This window comes from Rhamphochromis sp. 'chilingali' (genome assembly GCF_963969265.1).
Source record: "Rhamphochromis sp. 'chilingali' genome assembly, chromosome: 10".
Taxonomy (NCBI): Eukaryota; Metazoa; Chordata; class Actinopteri; order Cichliformes; family Cichlidae; genus Rhamphochromis; species Rhamphochromis sp. 'chilingali'.
Genome location: NC_137937.1, coordinates 10,424,157 through 10,440,257, shown reverse-complemented (window position 1 = coordinate 10,440,257; position 16,101 = coordinate 10,424,157). Strand labels below are relative to the sequence as shown.

Genomic DNA, 16,101 nt, shown 5'->3' with positions numbered 1-16,101 from the left:
ACTTTTGCCACTACAGTGTGCCAATCACTCACAATTCCTAAACATGTCAATCAGGTAGGAATGAAGTAAGACATTAATAGAAATAAAGAGTTGTATGTTGACATGTAGCCCTTTCCTTGCTTAAATCATTGTTAATATTTTTGAAAAATTAACCTGTGATAAGACATAGCTTATCAAGATAGAATATGCTATATAGAACCATATAACTAAAGATAAACCAAACTGTTCACAATTTTATCTAGCTCTGTTTTAAGAAAGGCTGGTGACCCCTGTTATAGAGTCTGACAGCTACGAGGATTATATACAAATATTCAACTATACCAGAATTAAACCAGGTCTAAATTTAAAAAAAAGTGAGTATCACTACAAAGATTAACCCACAGTGGTCCTCATACCACAGTTTGATATCAGCAAACACCGAGAGCATACATTGATATGACACCACAGCCATGGTATCATTGCAAACACTGATAACAGCATAAATCAAATTAATGCCTGAGGACCCCAAATGCAGTCTAGCAGGCAGGCAGATGTTTAAAGGAATGTTTATTTGAAAGGAAAACAAAGTCCTTAAACATGCAATAAATAAATGATGGATATTAATAGAATCAATATACCTAAGAATAGGGATGGGTATCGAAAACCGGTTCTTGTTGAGAACCGGTTCCCACTGTTTCAATTCCTTGGAATCGTTTGCCACTTTTAAAAACGATTCCCTTATCGATTCCAGTCGCCCCGAATGACGTCATCACGTTGAGTAGCGTCTTTTACCCAGTAGGAAACACGGCGCCTGAGCGGCACAAACGCTCAAAAGTTTGGTTACACTTTATGAGAAAGGATGACAACAGGGCAACGTGCAATACTTGCAAAGTAGAGATTTCATCAAAGGGAGGAAACACTACGAATATGCAAAAGCATTTGCTCAAAAAACACGCGATTGCTTTCAACGAATGTCGTGTTTTTGATCCGCTCTGGACTAGCGAAGCTCAACCCAGCAGCAGCGGTAGCGTTTCCACGTCCTCTCCCGTTAATACTGCAGGTAACTAATCAATTAGCATTGCATATTATGTTAGCACGATTTACCTTATTACAAAACCTGCTATTACTGTGCGTTGCATTTAGTTAACCATGATGAGAGAGACAGAGTCTGGCTGGCTCAGATGCTGGCAGTTCTCGCTGCAGTCTACCGGTAGCGTCTCCTTTCAGGCCAGGATAGACGAATGTCACCCAGCAGTGTCTAAGTTTGTGGTCAAAGGCTTGCACCCATTTGCCACAGCAGATGCCCCCGATTTCACTTTGGTAATGGTAAATGGCCTGCATTTGTATAGCGCTTTTCTAGTCCATAGGACCCCAAAGCGCTTTACACTACATTCAGTCATCCACCCATTCACACACACATTCACACACTGGCGATAGCAAGCTACATTGTAGCCACAGCTGCCCTGGGGCACACTGACAGAGGCGAGGCTGCCGGACACAGGCGCCATCGGGCCTGTGTAAGTGAATGTGTTTAATTGTAGGCAGGGACATTACTGGATATTCTTGTGTAATTGCTACAGAATAATTTATGTTAAACTTTGTTATTGCTACAGGAGAATATTTATTTTATTATTTTACATATACATTTTTTTTCCTGGGGACCCTGTGACACCCCATTGAAGAGCCGTAGGCTGGATCTCTTAAGATCTCACTGTTGGGTTTGTAAGGCCATGTTACTCCTAAATTTCTATCTTGTTCAAAGAGAAGATATAAAACACAGTTCTAAGCTAATCGACTTTAGTGTTCTCCTTTTTAAAAAAAAAAGAATCGATAAGAGAATCGATAAGGAATCGAATCGTTAAACAGAATCGAAAATGGAATCGGAATCGTTAAAATCGTATCAATACCCATCCCTACCTAAGAACGTATATTGAACACAGTCCTGGACACATGGCGACAACTAGGATTACTGGAATGCCATAGCTGACCTGACTCTTGCTTTTTGACAGGCTTTCCCTGACAAAGTTAACATGGTTAAATTAAACACCTGCAAAGAACATTCAAAGCCAATTGTGGCATGTTTAAGCCACAGAAGTGGAAGATGACCCCAATGAGAGTCAGCTCTGTGGACACATTTTCCAAGGACTGAGACCTGACATGCCCAGAAAAGGCTGGAGACAAAGAAAACAGCAAAGGAAGAGATGCAAAGTACAGACCTGCACAATGCAGCGCTGATGCTGGTCGTGCCATGATGAGTGGAAACATGGGTTGCAGAGGAAGAGGAAAGGACAGAGGACAGGGCAGAGGGAGAGGAGGCTGTGCGTGTCTACTATAGAGTGACTTGGGTTTATATTTTATTATTCTCATTTGTATTTAGAAATATATAATCATTTATGCTTAGAAGTATATAGTCGTTTGTAGATTGAAAGAGTGTCTCATCCTAGGAGGTCTGTAACAACCAGTGTTGGGAAGGTTACTTTTAAAATGTATTCCATTACAGAATACAGAATACATGCCCTAAAATGTATTCTGTAACATATTCCGTTACGTTACTCAATGAGAGTAACGTATTCTGAATACTTTGGATTACTTAACATATTATCATGCATTTTACAACTACGTGAATGTACTATTGCTGTGTGATTTATTACTATTACTGAAGGTCCGCGGCTCCGAACCGTAGTAAAGGGACCTCTGACTAATACGGGTTCGTGTAGGGCTCTTAGCCGAAAAATAGCTTTACTTTGTTGTCTGGGTCAACTCTGCTTGCGAGAGACAGAGAGAGGCATTGAAAGGCTGCTCCAACGGAGGAAAACACGAACACAGCGTACTGTCGAGTTTTATTGGCTTACTTACAGCTGGGCTCATCAGGCACTCTTCTTGGCTGCAGTGGTTATTATTATATTTACGTGCTTCCAGCTCCTGTTTTTGCTCGATGACAACTCATACTTTCGACTCTCCTTTTTCTCCCACCATAACAAGTATGGCAGTCCATTCTCCCTGCAGCACGGACTACACTGCCCATGATGCTACATTCTGCATTCTGCCTATTAGCTTAGCACAACAACAACAACAAAAAGGCGCTCTCTCACCCAGGAAACACGCAGAGCGAGAGCGTCACCCTGTAACCATGGCAACCGCAACACTGCCGCCTGGAACTACAGAACGTAGCTGTCAAACAAAACCCAAACAGTCCTGACCCGCCACAATATGAAACAGGAAAGTACTGCCGTGTAATCCATTTATTTCAACAAAGTAACTGTATTCTAAATACCACCTTTTTAAACGGTAACTGTAACGGAATACAGTTACTCATATTTTGTATTTTAAATACGTAACGGCGGTACAAGTATTCCGTTACTCCCCAACACTGGTAACAACCATGTGTAGCGTGAAGAGGGGAGTACGTTCACTCCTCTTCAGTGTTCTGGCATAGATCACACACCTCCTAGGGTCATGAGAGAGGTTGTATCTTCTCTTGCTGATATGTGGTATAGCAAGCACACGCATATCTGTTTGATTGTAAGAGCCTTCTGTTCAAGTGAACTGCTGGACTGCAGCGCCAGTAGGTGTGGGGAGTCTTCACAGGGTCACATCCTAACAACACACCCCCCCCCCCCCCCCCCCCCCACGCGCACACACACACACACCTACACGAACGCAAAGACAAGGTATTCTTTGTTCACATGTATGCCTATGTAAGACGTCATATGTTAATGAACTTATGCATATTCATGTAACCTCAATAAAGAACAGTGTTATGAGGGAGCAGACTAGAGCGACTGGTGTTCGAGCAGAAGGAACGGCGCTTGTCACAGTTCTCTCCCTTGTGCACAAGTAACACAAAACTTTGGTGACTTGTGTCTTGTTTTTGCTGTTGTAGTAGAATTGTCTCGTTTAGGGATGGGTATTGATAAGATTTTCACAATTCCGATTCCATTTTCGATTCTGTTTAACGATTCGATTCTTTATCGATTCTCTTATCGATTCTTTTTTTTAAAAAAAGGAGAACACTAAGGTTGATTAGCTTAGAACTTTGTTTTATATCTTCTCTTTGAACAAGATAGAAATTTAGGAGTAACATGGCCTTACAAACCCAACAGTGAGATCTTAAGAGATCCAGCCTATGGCTCTTCAATGGGGTGTCATGGGGTCACCAGGAAAAAAAATTGTAAATGTAAAATAATAAAATTAATATTCTTCTGTAGCAATAACAAAGTATAACATAAATTGTTCTGTAGCAATTACACAGGAATATCCAGTAATGACAGCTTGTGGGGGGTAGGTTAATTGATTAATCTAAATTGTCACTAGGTGTGAATGTGCGAGTGAATGTCAGTGTGAATGGTTGTCTGTCCCTATGTGTTAGCCCTGCGACAGACTGGCGACCTGTCCAGGGTGTACCCCGCCTCTCGCCCTATGACAGCTGGGATAGGCTCCAGCGCCCCCCGAGACCCTGAAAAGGATAAGCGGAAGCGAATGGATGGATGGATGGATATCCAGTAATGTCCCTGCCTACAATTAAACACATTCACTTACCGAAAATCGACCGTCTCACACTTCTGGGTGCAAATGGGTGCAAGCCTTTTACCACAAACTTAGACACTGCTCAATGACATTCGTATATCCTGGCCTGAAAGAAGATGCTAACAGTAGACTGCAGCGAGAACTGCCAGCATCTGAGCCAACCAATTCGTCGACTCCTTCAAATGCGGCCGACAAATGCGTCCTTCATTTCCCCGAATTTGAAGGATGGGTCGGGTGTGTCCTTCATGGCCCACCATATCCCAGAATTCATAGCGCGGCCCAGCCAAATTTCAGCTGCCAACAATGGCGGCCGCTGCTAAGTTTTAAAATTAGTCTTATTACTCTTTCTGGGTCACAAAATAAACTTTTAACATATTTTCAGGCGAGAAAGAAGCTGTGTAAATTTCAAATATCTGCTTGGTTTATCAAGACATCGCATATTTGCAAAAGTGCACCAACGTTTTTGGAGATGTCTGTTAGCCACCCGCTGGATAGCAAGCCGGAGGGGTTCAGTGGTCACTCGAGCCGGCGAGAGCAGCGGAATTGCAGCTTCGTCGTTTTCAGATCCCCGGTCTTTCGCTACCTGAGTAGCGAAAGACCGGATAACTTAAAAATGTAATTGTTTGCCTTTCTTTTGGTGTTTTATTTGATCCGGAGTAAATCGGTTTGGCTGAGATCAAAGTTATTAGATTATTAGATTAAATAAAACGTTATTAATCTATCTGGTGGGTTCCTCCGGGATTTTCATACAACTGAATAAACGTCAAACAGAAAACTGATTAAACAGAAGTGTGAGACGGTCGAGAATTTACACCAGTGTCCTGTTATATTTTAGATAGCAAGGAGCAGACGGCCGAGTTTATTAAACTCCACCGAGACAGCGGTGACGCAAATCTGAAGGCTAGACCGTTCCGTTTCACAGCCTTGCACTCCCTGCCGCATTAATGGGAGAGGACGTACAAACGTTACCGCTGCTGCTGGGTTGAGATTCATGAGTCCGGAGCGGAATTAAAAACACGACATTCATTTAAGGTCATCGCGTGTTTTGTGAGCAAATGCTTTTGCATATTCATAGTGTTTCCTCCCTTAAATGAAATATCTACTTGCAAGTATTGCAAGTTGCCCTGTCGTCATCCGTTCTCGTAAAGTATAACCAAACTTTTGAGCGTTTGAGCCGCTTAGTAAATGACGCTCCGCAACATGGTGACGTCATTTGGGGCGACTGGAATCGATAAGGGAATTGTTTGCAAAAATGGCAAACAATTCCAAGGAATTGAAACAATGGGAACCGGTTCTCAACAAGAACCGGGTTTCGATACCCATCCCTAGTCTCGTTCCAGCGGCGGGTCTGTGCCAGACAAACCCATCAACCTCAAACACTGCCGCTTTTGTGGAAAAAGAGAACATTAGAAGGAAGACTGTCCCAATTGGAAACTCCAAAGGGCTGAAAGAAGAGGAGAACCAGTTCTGGGCAGATTGAAGATGGGAGGACTGGACTCCAGATGGAGCTGCAGGCTGGTTTGCCCATGACATCATGCTTTGCATGCACACACTCTGATAAATCAAGCTATTGTCCATCCCTTTGATAGGCAGAAAGAATCTGCCCATCACCTGAAGGAACGCATGTGCATTTAAACTGCAAATCTGAACTGATGTGCACTGTTACTGTCACTGTACCAAATACTGTATAGGCATGTACTGTTAAGCTACGAATAGACACAGGGTCTGGTGTTTCTATACTGCCTGAACATGTTTACAGTATAAATTCCAGCTCAGTTAAGTTATGTAATCCTGCTGCTCAGCTTATTACATATTCAAAAGAGAAACTGAATGCATTAGGATGTCTTAGAGCTGATCTTACTTACAATGGCATGAGTGCCTCCACATATCTCTACATTGTGAGAATAGAGACATCTATACTAGGCATGGACTTAGTGACTGCCCTCCAGCTACACATAAAAGGGGAATAATTAGTCCTTGAGAGTCCCAAGGTCTGTGCTACACTTCCGCAAACCTCATCTCTGCCCACTTACTGCAGTTGCATTCGGATGTGCAAAGGACTTTGTACACGAAGTGAAGGTGCGACCAGGGAGTGAAGCCAATACAGCAGAAATGTCGATGCTTACCCTTGTCAGTCCGTGATGCTGTTTCCACAGAACTCAAGAACCATGAGGAACATGGAATCTTAGAGAAAATTGATGCATCTTAATGGGTCTCCCCGATTGTAGTCACTAGAAGGAAGTCTGGTGACAGTCATCCCTTGCCACTTATTGAGGACCTATTGTCTGAGTTGTCGTGTTCTCCACTCTGGATCTTAAATCTGGCTACCATCAGCTGAAACTACATGTAGAGAGTAGAGGGCTCTTTGCTTTCATTACACATGAAGGACTGTACCAGTACTGCAGACTCCCCTACGGGTTGCGTTCGGTGCCTGCAGTGTTTCAAAGGATGATGACATAAATCCTAAGTGGCCAAAAAGGGGTGCAATGTTATCTTGATGATGTCATCATATATCAGAAGATGAACATGAGGCCAACCTGGAACAAAGCAGCTCAAGCAGCGTTTGATCAAGTCAAGTGGTTAATCGCGTACAGCCCTACTCTGGTGATGTTCAACCCCAGTAAGCCAACCATAGTCTCGACAGATGCCTCAGACTATGGCGTGCTGTTTTGACTCAACTTGACAGTAATGATGCAGAACAGACTGTTGCATTTGCATCTCGCAGTATTCTGATGCAGAGAGGAAATACTCAATCGTTGAGAAGGAAGCCCTAGCTTGCGTCTGGGCTGCTGAAAAATGGCACACATGGCTCTGGGGAAAAAAATTCCTCCTAGGAACAGATCACCAAGCACTTACAACACTGCTGACTATTAAGGGCAATAACAGAGCTGGTCTACGCATAGCCAGATGGTCAGCTCATCTGTTGGAGGTACACAGTCAGAGGTACACATCGATTGCTAGTGCCTGACTCATTGCAGAAAAGACTCACTGATACAAAAGTGAAGTACCGGTAGCTTTTGCTTCCCGAGCTGATACAGCTACTATCATCCAATTCCTTTCTGTAGTTTTATCTCATGAAGGGAATCCAAATACATTGATAAGTGACAATGGCTCTCAATTTCACTCTGCTGAGTTTGCTGACTTTCTCGAAAGCAGGGCAATCCAACATCTGAGATCCTCAGTGTATTACCCAAGAGCTAATAAGGAAGTTGAGAGATTCACAGCCTGGCAGAATAGAATGGCCCTGGACATGCTCTTGGCTGAGAAAGGGGAGGCATAAATAACCCCTTGGATGACTGGTTTAGTAGTCATTTTGGTAAGAATAAAGCAATAATAGTATCTTTGTTAATGTCCATATCCACCTTTGTTGCCATACTCATGTGCTGTGGCTGTTGCTTCATCTCATGCAAAAGAGTAGGATAAAAGAAGGTGAATCTCCTAAATTGCAGTTACCCCTGTTACAGGCTGAGGATAGGGACAGAGATGAGGATAGTGAGAGCGAGGGTGAACATTAAAGTGTGAAACTGTTTTTTCTGACACTGTAGAATGATATGAAATCTCTTTGAGTGCAATGTTGTTGGAGGTCAATCTCTAGATGTTTTTCTCTAGTGAAAAACATGGTCATAATTTTCTCTTTGGGAGAAGTGTTCAAGGATGAACTGAACTGAAGATATAGATATGCAGGGATTTTTAAAGGGGCAGGTGCTCAGAGTTAAAAAGGGACACATAGAAACCAGGCTGAATAACAACAAACCACATTCATCAAGAATCTAATATGGAATAGCATCATATTATATCACTGTCTAAAGGTGGGGACAATGCAAACGTAGCCTATGTTTTATCTGATGGGGTAAGATGTTGCTGTTGAGGGGTTGCTGCTGCTCCTGCAGTCTTGATCTGAGACAGTAGACATAAAATGTCCATAGGAGAGATGGTAGCTGATTAAAGAAGTGTTATGAGATAATAATAAAATGCAAAGATTAGTGACAGCGCTTGGAATCATAAGGCAAGAGGTTAAAAAATATACTAGGCTCTGCCTGTGACACACTCTTTGCCTCTCTTCCTCCTTCCATCTCCTCATCTGAGCTATCACTCTTCATATGCTGTCCATCTGAGAACAAGGCACAATTTGCTATTGCATTAATTTATTATTTAATTATCCACACTTAACAACTCTTGCACCCAATCCACAATAAAGTAATGATAGAAAATGTTATAGAACCAAAACATTGCAATTATGTTTATTATTGTTTTTATACTTAGCTCTGCAATGCAACAACTGGTACATGTGTATTATTACCTGTACTCTTTTTAATCCAGCTGGAGAGGGATCCGATGCCTTTAGCAGCGTCACATAGCTCCTTTTGTCACTTTTTACTCCCAATGTCCTTACATGGCATGTCTGGAGAATATTATATCATGAGTAATAATTCCCTCGAGGGAACAGTTTACCCTGCCCGGGATAGGGTTACCGGGCCCCGCCCTGGAGCCAGGCCCGGGGAGGGTGCCCGAGGGCGAGCGTCTGGTGGCCGGGCCTTAGTCCATGCGGCCGGGCCCCATGGATAAGAGTGTCCATAAGTGCTCCTGGCCGCCACCCGGCACACAATGGACCCGACCCCTATGGCGCCTCCTGCAGGTGGTGGGCTTGCGGGAGGATGGGCCCATGTCTCCTCTTCAGGCTGTGCCTGGCCAGGCCCCATGGACTAAGGCCCGGCCACCAGGAGCGGAGGCCCTGGCGGACTGACCCCCGGCTGCCAAGACTGGCAATAGGGACATGGAATGTCACCTCTCTGGTGGGGAAGGAGCCTGACTTGGTGCGTGAGGTTGAGAGGTACCGGCTAGATATAGTCGGGCTCACCTCTACGCATGGCTTGGGCTCTGGAACCAGTCTCCTGGAGAGGGGCTGGACTCTGTCTCAGTCTGGAGTTGCCCCTGGTGAGAGGCGGCGGGCGGGAGTGGGTATTCTAATATCCCATCGGCTTGCTGCTGGTACGTTGGGGTTTTTCCCGATGGATGAGAGGGTTTGTTCCCTGCGCCTTAGGGTCGGGGAACGGGTCCTGACTGTCATCTGCGCTTATGCGCCGAGTGGCAGCTCGGAGTACCCAGCCTTCTTAGAGTCCCTGGGGGGGTGCTGGAAGGTGCTCCACCTGGAGACTCTATTGTCCTACTGGGAGACTTCAATGCTCACGTGGGTAACGACAGCGAGACCTGCAGGGGCGTGATTGGGAGGCACGTCCTCCCTGATCTGAACCCAAGCGGTGCTTTGTTATTGGACTTCTGTGCTAATCACAGTTTGGCCATAACGAACACCCTGTTCGAACATAAGAGTGTCCATAAGTGCACGTGGCACCAGGACGCTCTAGGCCATCGGTCGATGATCGATTTTGTAATCGTATCACCAGACCTGCGATCATATGTTCTGGACACTCGGGTAAAGAGAGGGGCTGAGCCGTCAACTGATCACCACCTGGTGGTGAGTTGGATCAGGTGGCGGGGGAGGACGCTGGACAGACCTGGTGCACCTAAACGCATAGTGAGGGTGTGCTGGGAACGTCTAGCAGAGGCCCCAGTCCGCGAGATCTTCAACGCACACCTCCGGCAGAGCTTCAACAGCATTCCGAGGGAGACTGGGGACATTGAGTCCGAATGGACCATGTTCTCCATTGCCGAAGCTGCTGCATTGAGCTGCGGTCGCAAGGTGGTTGGTGCCTGCCGTGGTGGTAATCCCCGAACCAAATGGTGGACACCAGAGGTGAAGGGAGCCACCAGGCTGAAGAAGGAGTCCTATCGGGCTTGGTTAGCCTGTGGGACTCCGGAGGCAGCCAACAGGTATCGACAGGCCAAGCGGAATGCGGCTCGGGCAGTGGCTGAAGCAAAAACTCGGGTGTGGGAGGAGTTCGGAGAGGCCATGGAAAAAGACTTTCGGACTGCCTCGAAGAGATTCTGGCAAACTGTCAGGCATCTCAGGAGGGGAAAGCGGTGCTCTACCTGCACTGTGTATAGTGCTGGCGGAGCGCTGCTGACGTCGACTAAGAAAATTGTCAGGCAGTGGAAGGAATACTTCGAGGACCTCCTTAATCCCACTGACACGTCTTCCGAGGAAGAAGCAGAGTCTGGGGATGAGGGGAATGACCCGCCAATTTCCGGGGGCGAGGTCACTGAGGCAGTTAAACAACTCCTTGGTGGCAGAGCCCCTGGTGTTGATGAGGTCCGGCCCCGAGTTCCTGAAGGCTCTGGACGTTGTAGGGCTGTCCTGGTTCACACGCCTCTGCAATGTTGTGTGGAGATCAGCAGCAGTACCTGTGGACTGGCAGACCAGGGTGGTGGTCCCCATCTTTTAGAAGGGGGACCGGAGGGTGTGTTCCAACTACAGGGGAACTGTTTTCGGAACACTGGACCAGCTCTTTATCCTCTCGAGGATACTTGAGGGTGCATGGGAGTTTCCCCAACCAGTCTACATGTGTTTTGTGGACTTGGAGAAGTCCACAAAACACATTCGACCCAATCCACAATCGACCGTGTCCCTCGGGGTGTCCTGTGGGAGGTGTTGCGGGAGTATGGGGTGTCTGGCTCATTGCTATGGGCCATTCAATCCCTATACAATCGTTGCAAGAGCTTGGTTCACATTGCCGGCAATAAGTCGGACTCGTTCCCAGTGGGTGATGGGCTCCGCCAGGGCTGCCCTTTGTCTCCGGTTCTGTTCATAATTTTTATGGACAGGATTTCTAGGCGCAGCCAAGTGACGGAGGGCTTTCGCTTTGGTGGCCTCAGAATCTCATCTCTGATTTTTGCGGATGATGTGGTTCTGTTGGCTTCATCGGGTGTGGGCCTCCAGCTCGAACTGGAACGGTTCGCAGCCGAGTGTGAAGCAGCGGGAATGAGGATCAGCACCTCCAAATCTGAGGCCATGGTTCTCATCCGGAAAAGGGTGGAGTGCCCACTCCGGGTCGGGATGAGTTCCTGCCCCAAGTGGAGGAGTTCAAGTATCTCGGGGTCTTGTTCGCGAGTGATGGGAGAAGGGAGCCGGAGATTGACAGATGGATTGGGGCTGCAGCTGCAGTAATGCAGACGCTGCACCGGTCCGTCGTGGTGAAGAGGGAGCTGAGTGTAAAAGCGAAGCTCTCAATTTACCGGTCGATCTACGTCCCTACCCTCACCTATGGCCACGAGCTGTGGGTAGTGACCGAAAGAACGAGATCGCGGATACAAGCGGCAGAAATGAGCTTCCTCCAAAGGGTGGCTGGCCTCTCCCTTAGAGATAGGGTGAGAAGTTCGGCCATCCGGGAGGGGCTCAGAGTAGAGCCGCTGCTGCTCCACATCGAAAGGAGCCAGCTGAGGTGGTTCGGGCATCTGACAAGGATGTCCCCTGGGCGCCTCCTGGGTGAGGTGTTCCAGGCATGTCCCACTGGGAGGAGGCCCCGGGGCAGACCCAGGACACACTGGAGAGATTATATCTCTCAGCTGGCCCGGGAACGCCTTGGCGTTCCCCTGGAAAAGCTGGAGGAGGTGGCCGGGGAGAGGGAGGTCTGGGCCTCTTTGCTTAGGCTGCTGCCCCCGCGACCCGGCCTCGGATAAAGCGGATGAAGATGGATGGATGGAGTAATAATTTTGAAAAATCTATACACATAAAACATACACACGTCGTCCACCCCAGCTGTAAAACTCAGAAACTAGTCTTACTTGTTATCATCTATCGTCCACCTGGGCCTTACACAGAGTTTCTGTCTGATTTCTCAGACTTTATATCTAATTTAGTTCTGAGCTCAGATAAAATAATTATTGTGGGTGATTTTAACATCCATGTAGATGCTAAAAATGACAGCCTCAACATGGCATTTAATCTGTTATTAGACTCAATTGGTTTCTCTCAAAATGTAAAAGAACCCACCCACCACTTTAATCACACTCTAGATCTTGTTTTAACATTTGGCGTAGAAACTGAACATTTAACAGTGTTTCCTGAAAACCCTCTCCTGTCTGATCATTTCCTGATAACATTTACATTTACAATAATTGATTACACAGCGGTGGAGAGTAGACTTTATCAAAGTAGATGTCTTTCTGAAAGCGCTGTAACTAAGTTTAAGAATATAATCCACCCACTGTTATCATCTTCAATGCCCTGTACCAACATAGAGCAGAGCAGCTATCTGAACGCTACCCCAACAGAAGTTGATTATCTTGTTAATAATTTCACCTCCTCACTACGTACAACTCTGGATACTGTAGCTCCTGTGAAAACTAAGGTCTCTAATCAGAAGTACCTGACTCCGTGGTATAATTCTCAAACACGTACCCTAAAGCAGATGACTCGTAATCTGGAGAGGAAATGGCGTGTCACAAATTTAGAGGATCATCATTTAGCCTGGAGAAATAGTTTGCTGCTTTATAAGATAGCCCTCCACAAAGCCAGAACATCTTACTATTCATCACTGATTGAAGAAAATAAGAACAACCCCAGGTTTCTCTTCAGCACTGTAGCCAGGCTGACAAAAAGGCAGAGCTCTTTTGAGCCAACAATCCCTTTAACGTTAACTAGTAATGACTTCATGAACTTCTTCACAAATAAAATGTTTATCATTAGAGAAAAAATTACCAATAATCATCCCACAGATGTAATATTATCTACAGCTACTCTTAGTACCATTGATGTTAAGTTAGACTCTTTTTCTCTAATTGATCTTTCTGAGTTAACTTTAATAATTACTTCCTCCAAACCATCAACGTGTCTTTTAGACCCCATTCCTACAAAACTGCTCAAAGAAGTCCTGCCATTAATTAATTCTTCGATCTTAAATATGATCAACCTATCTCTAATAATCGGCTATGTACCACAGGCCTTCAAGCTAGCTGTAGTTAAACCTTTACTCAAAAAGCCATCTCTAGACCCAGCAGTCTTAGCTAATTATAGGCCAATCTCCAACCTTCCTTTCATATCAAAAATCCTTGAAAGAGTAGTTGTCAAACAGCTAACAGATCATCTGCAGAGGAATGGTTTATTTGAAGAGTTTCAATCAGGTTTCAGAGCTCATCACAGCACAGAAACAGCTTTAGTGAAGGTTACAAATGATCTTCTTATGGCCTCTGACAGTGGACTCATCTCTGTGCTTGTCCTGCTAGACCTTAGTGCAGCATTCGATACTGTATACCATAATATCCTATTAGAGCGATTAGAACATGCTGTAGGTATTACAGGTACTGCACTGCAGTGGTTTGTATCATATCTATCTAATAGACTCCAATTTGTTCATGTAAATGGAGAGTCCTCTTCACACACTGAGGTTAATTATGGAGTTCCACAGGGTTCAGTGCTAGGACCAATTCTGTTTACATTATACATGCTTTCCTTAGGCAGTATCATTAGAAGACATAGCATAAATTTTCACTGCTATGCAGATGACACCCAGCTCTATCTGTCCATGAAGCCAGATAACACACACCAATTAGTTAAACTGCAGGAATGTCTTAAAGACATAAAGACCTGGATGGCCGCTAACTTTCTGCTTCTTAATTCAGATAAAACTGAGGTTATTGTACTCAGCCCTGAAAAGCCTAGAAATATGGTATCTAACCAGATTCTTACTCTGGATGGCATTACCTTGGCCTCCAGTAACGCTGTGAGGAACCTTGGAGTCATTTTTGACCAGGACATGTCCTTCAATGCACATATTAAACAAATATGTAAGACTGCGTTCTTCCATTTGCGCAACGTCTCTAAAATTAGAAATATCCTGTCTCAGAGTGACGCTGAAAAACTAGTTCATGCATTTATTACTTCCAGGCTGGACTACTGTAATTCATTATTATCAGGATGTCCAAAAAACTCACTGAAAAGCCTTCAGCTAATCCAAAATGCTGCAGCAAGAGTCCTGACAGGGACTAGAAAGAGAGAGCATATTTCTCCTGTTTTGGCTTCCCTTCATTGGCTTCCTGTTAAATCCAGAATTGAATTCAAAATCCTGCTTCTCACATACAAGGTCTTAAATAATCAGGCCCCATCTTATCTTAATGACCTTGTAGTACCATATCACCCTATTAGAGCACTTCGCTCTCGCTCTGCAGGCCTACTTGTTGTTCCCTGAGTATTTAAAAGTAGAATGGGAGGGAGAGCCTTCAGTTTTCAGGCCCCTCTTCTGTGGAACCAGCTTCCAGTTTGGATTCAGGAGACAGACACTATCTCTACTTTCAAGATTAGGCTTAAAACTTTCCTTTTTGCTAAAGCATATAGTTAGGGCTGGACCAGGTGACCCTGAATCCTCCCTTAGTTATGCTGCAATAGACATAGGCTGCCGGGGGATTCCCATGATGCATTGAGTTTTTCCTTTCCAGTCACCTTTCTCGCTCACTATGTATTAACAGACCTCTCTGCATTGAATCATATCTGTTATTAACCTCTGTCTCTCTTCCACAGCATGTCTTTTATCCTGTCTTCCTTCTCTCACCCCAACCGGTCGCAGCAGATGGCCGCCCCTCCCTGAGCCTGGTTCTGCCGGAGGTTTCTTCCTGTTAAAAGGGAGTTGTTCCTTCCCACTGTTGCCAAAGTGCTTGCTCATAGGGGGTCATATGATTGTTGGGTTTTTCTCTGTATCTATGAAGCGCCTTGAGGCGACTTATGTTGTGATTTGGCGCTATATAAATAAAATTGAATTGAATTGAATTGAATTGAATTGAACACGCACATGCACATAGTGTGACATTGTACAACTTTTTTCAGAATACTGTATAGCAACAGGTTTTCATCATGGTGCTGATCCAGAATCATTCCCTTACTGTTTATTCCTAGTCATATAGTATGAGTACTGAGAATTTTTTAAAGTAATAAATATAAAATAATTTATTTATAATGATTCAGTTTGTTTCAAACAGGGAAGGGGTCCCATTTCACTGCAGGTAACATGTACGTGTAACACCGCAAGTGACAATTAAAGGCATAATCAATCAATAATCATCAAAATCTTATTAAATGTTTAAACTGTAGAGATACAATAATTTGGGTGATGTAAAATCAGCATTTTGTTATATTTGAAATATAAATCTAACAATCTTTTTCTTAATGTATTTTCTTTAAAACACAATGCGTTTTTTTCTATCATGATTATAATAATCCACAATTATGTGGATATGCATATTAGATAGTGTTAAGTGAAATATAACCCCTCCAAAAGGCAGGCTGTAACTTACTTTAAAACTAAATAAACCGGTGGACTGAGCTACAGACTCATGACACCCTTACCCAGTTAGCTAACAGCTATGACCAGCACTACTGTTGCACACACAGTACGCTCATTTGTTTCAAAGTGGAATTATCACTCAGTTTGTATTTTCCCAGATTAAAGAAAACTTTAAAACTCTTTTTAAATCCTAAAAAATATATGTGTAAGAGTTTAGTTTGTCTTATGTTGATACACTGGAAACAAAGCAAGACACAAAGAACAGAAAGTCCCATCACATGAGTTTTATTTTGGTATTTATTTAAAAAACATATGTACAAAAATGTAAAAAAAGTTCAAGTCCAGACTATATAGACATACACACACATGGGAACAAAACTGGCAAAGTAACCAAAAAGAATATTGGCTGTCTTGTATTTGCTGT

At 44.4% G+C, this 16,101-nt stretch overlaps 1 protein-coding gene across 5 annotated transcripts in view; it reads left to right on the top strand.

Moving 5' to 3' along the window:
• The first annotated feature begins 621 nt into the window (after positions 1 to 621).
• paxx (PAXX non-homologous end joining factor) overlaps positions 622 to 16,101 on the top strand; it is a 29,672-nt gene continuing 14,192 nt past the window's right edge. Inside the window, exon 1 of one of the 5 annotated variants that reach the window (XR_013973213.1) lies at positions 622 to 1,039. The gene's annotated coding sequence lies outside the window, so the exon portion shown is untranslated. The other 4 variants (XR_013973214.1, XR_013973215.1, XR_013973216.1 and 1 more) reach the window with 4 other exon arrangements.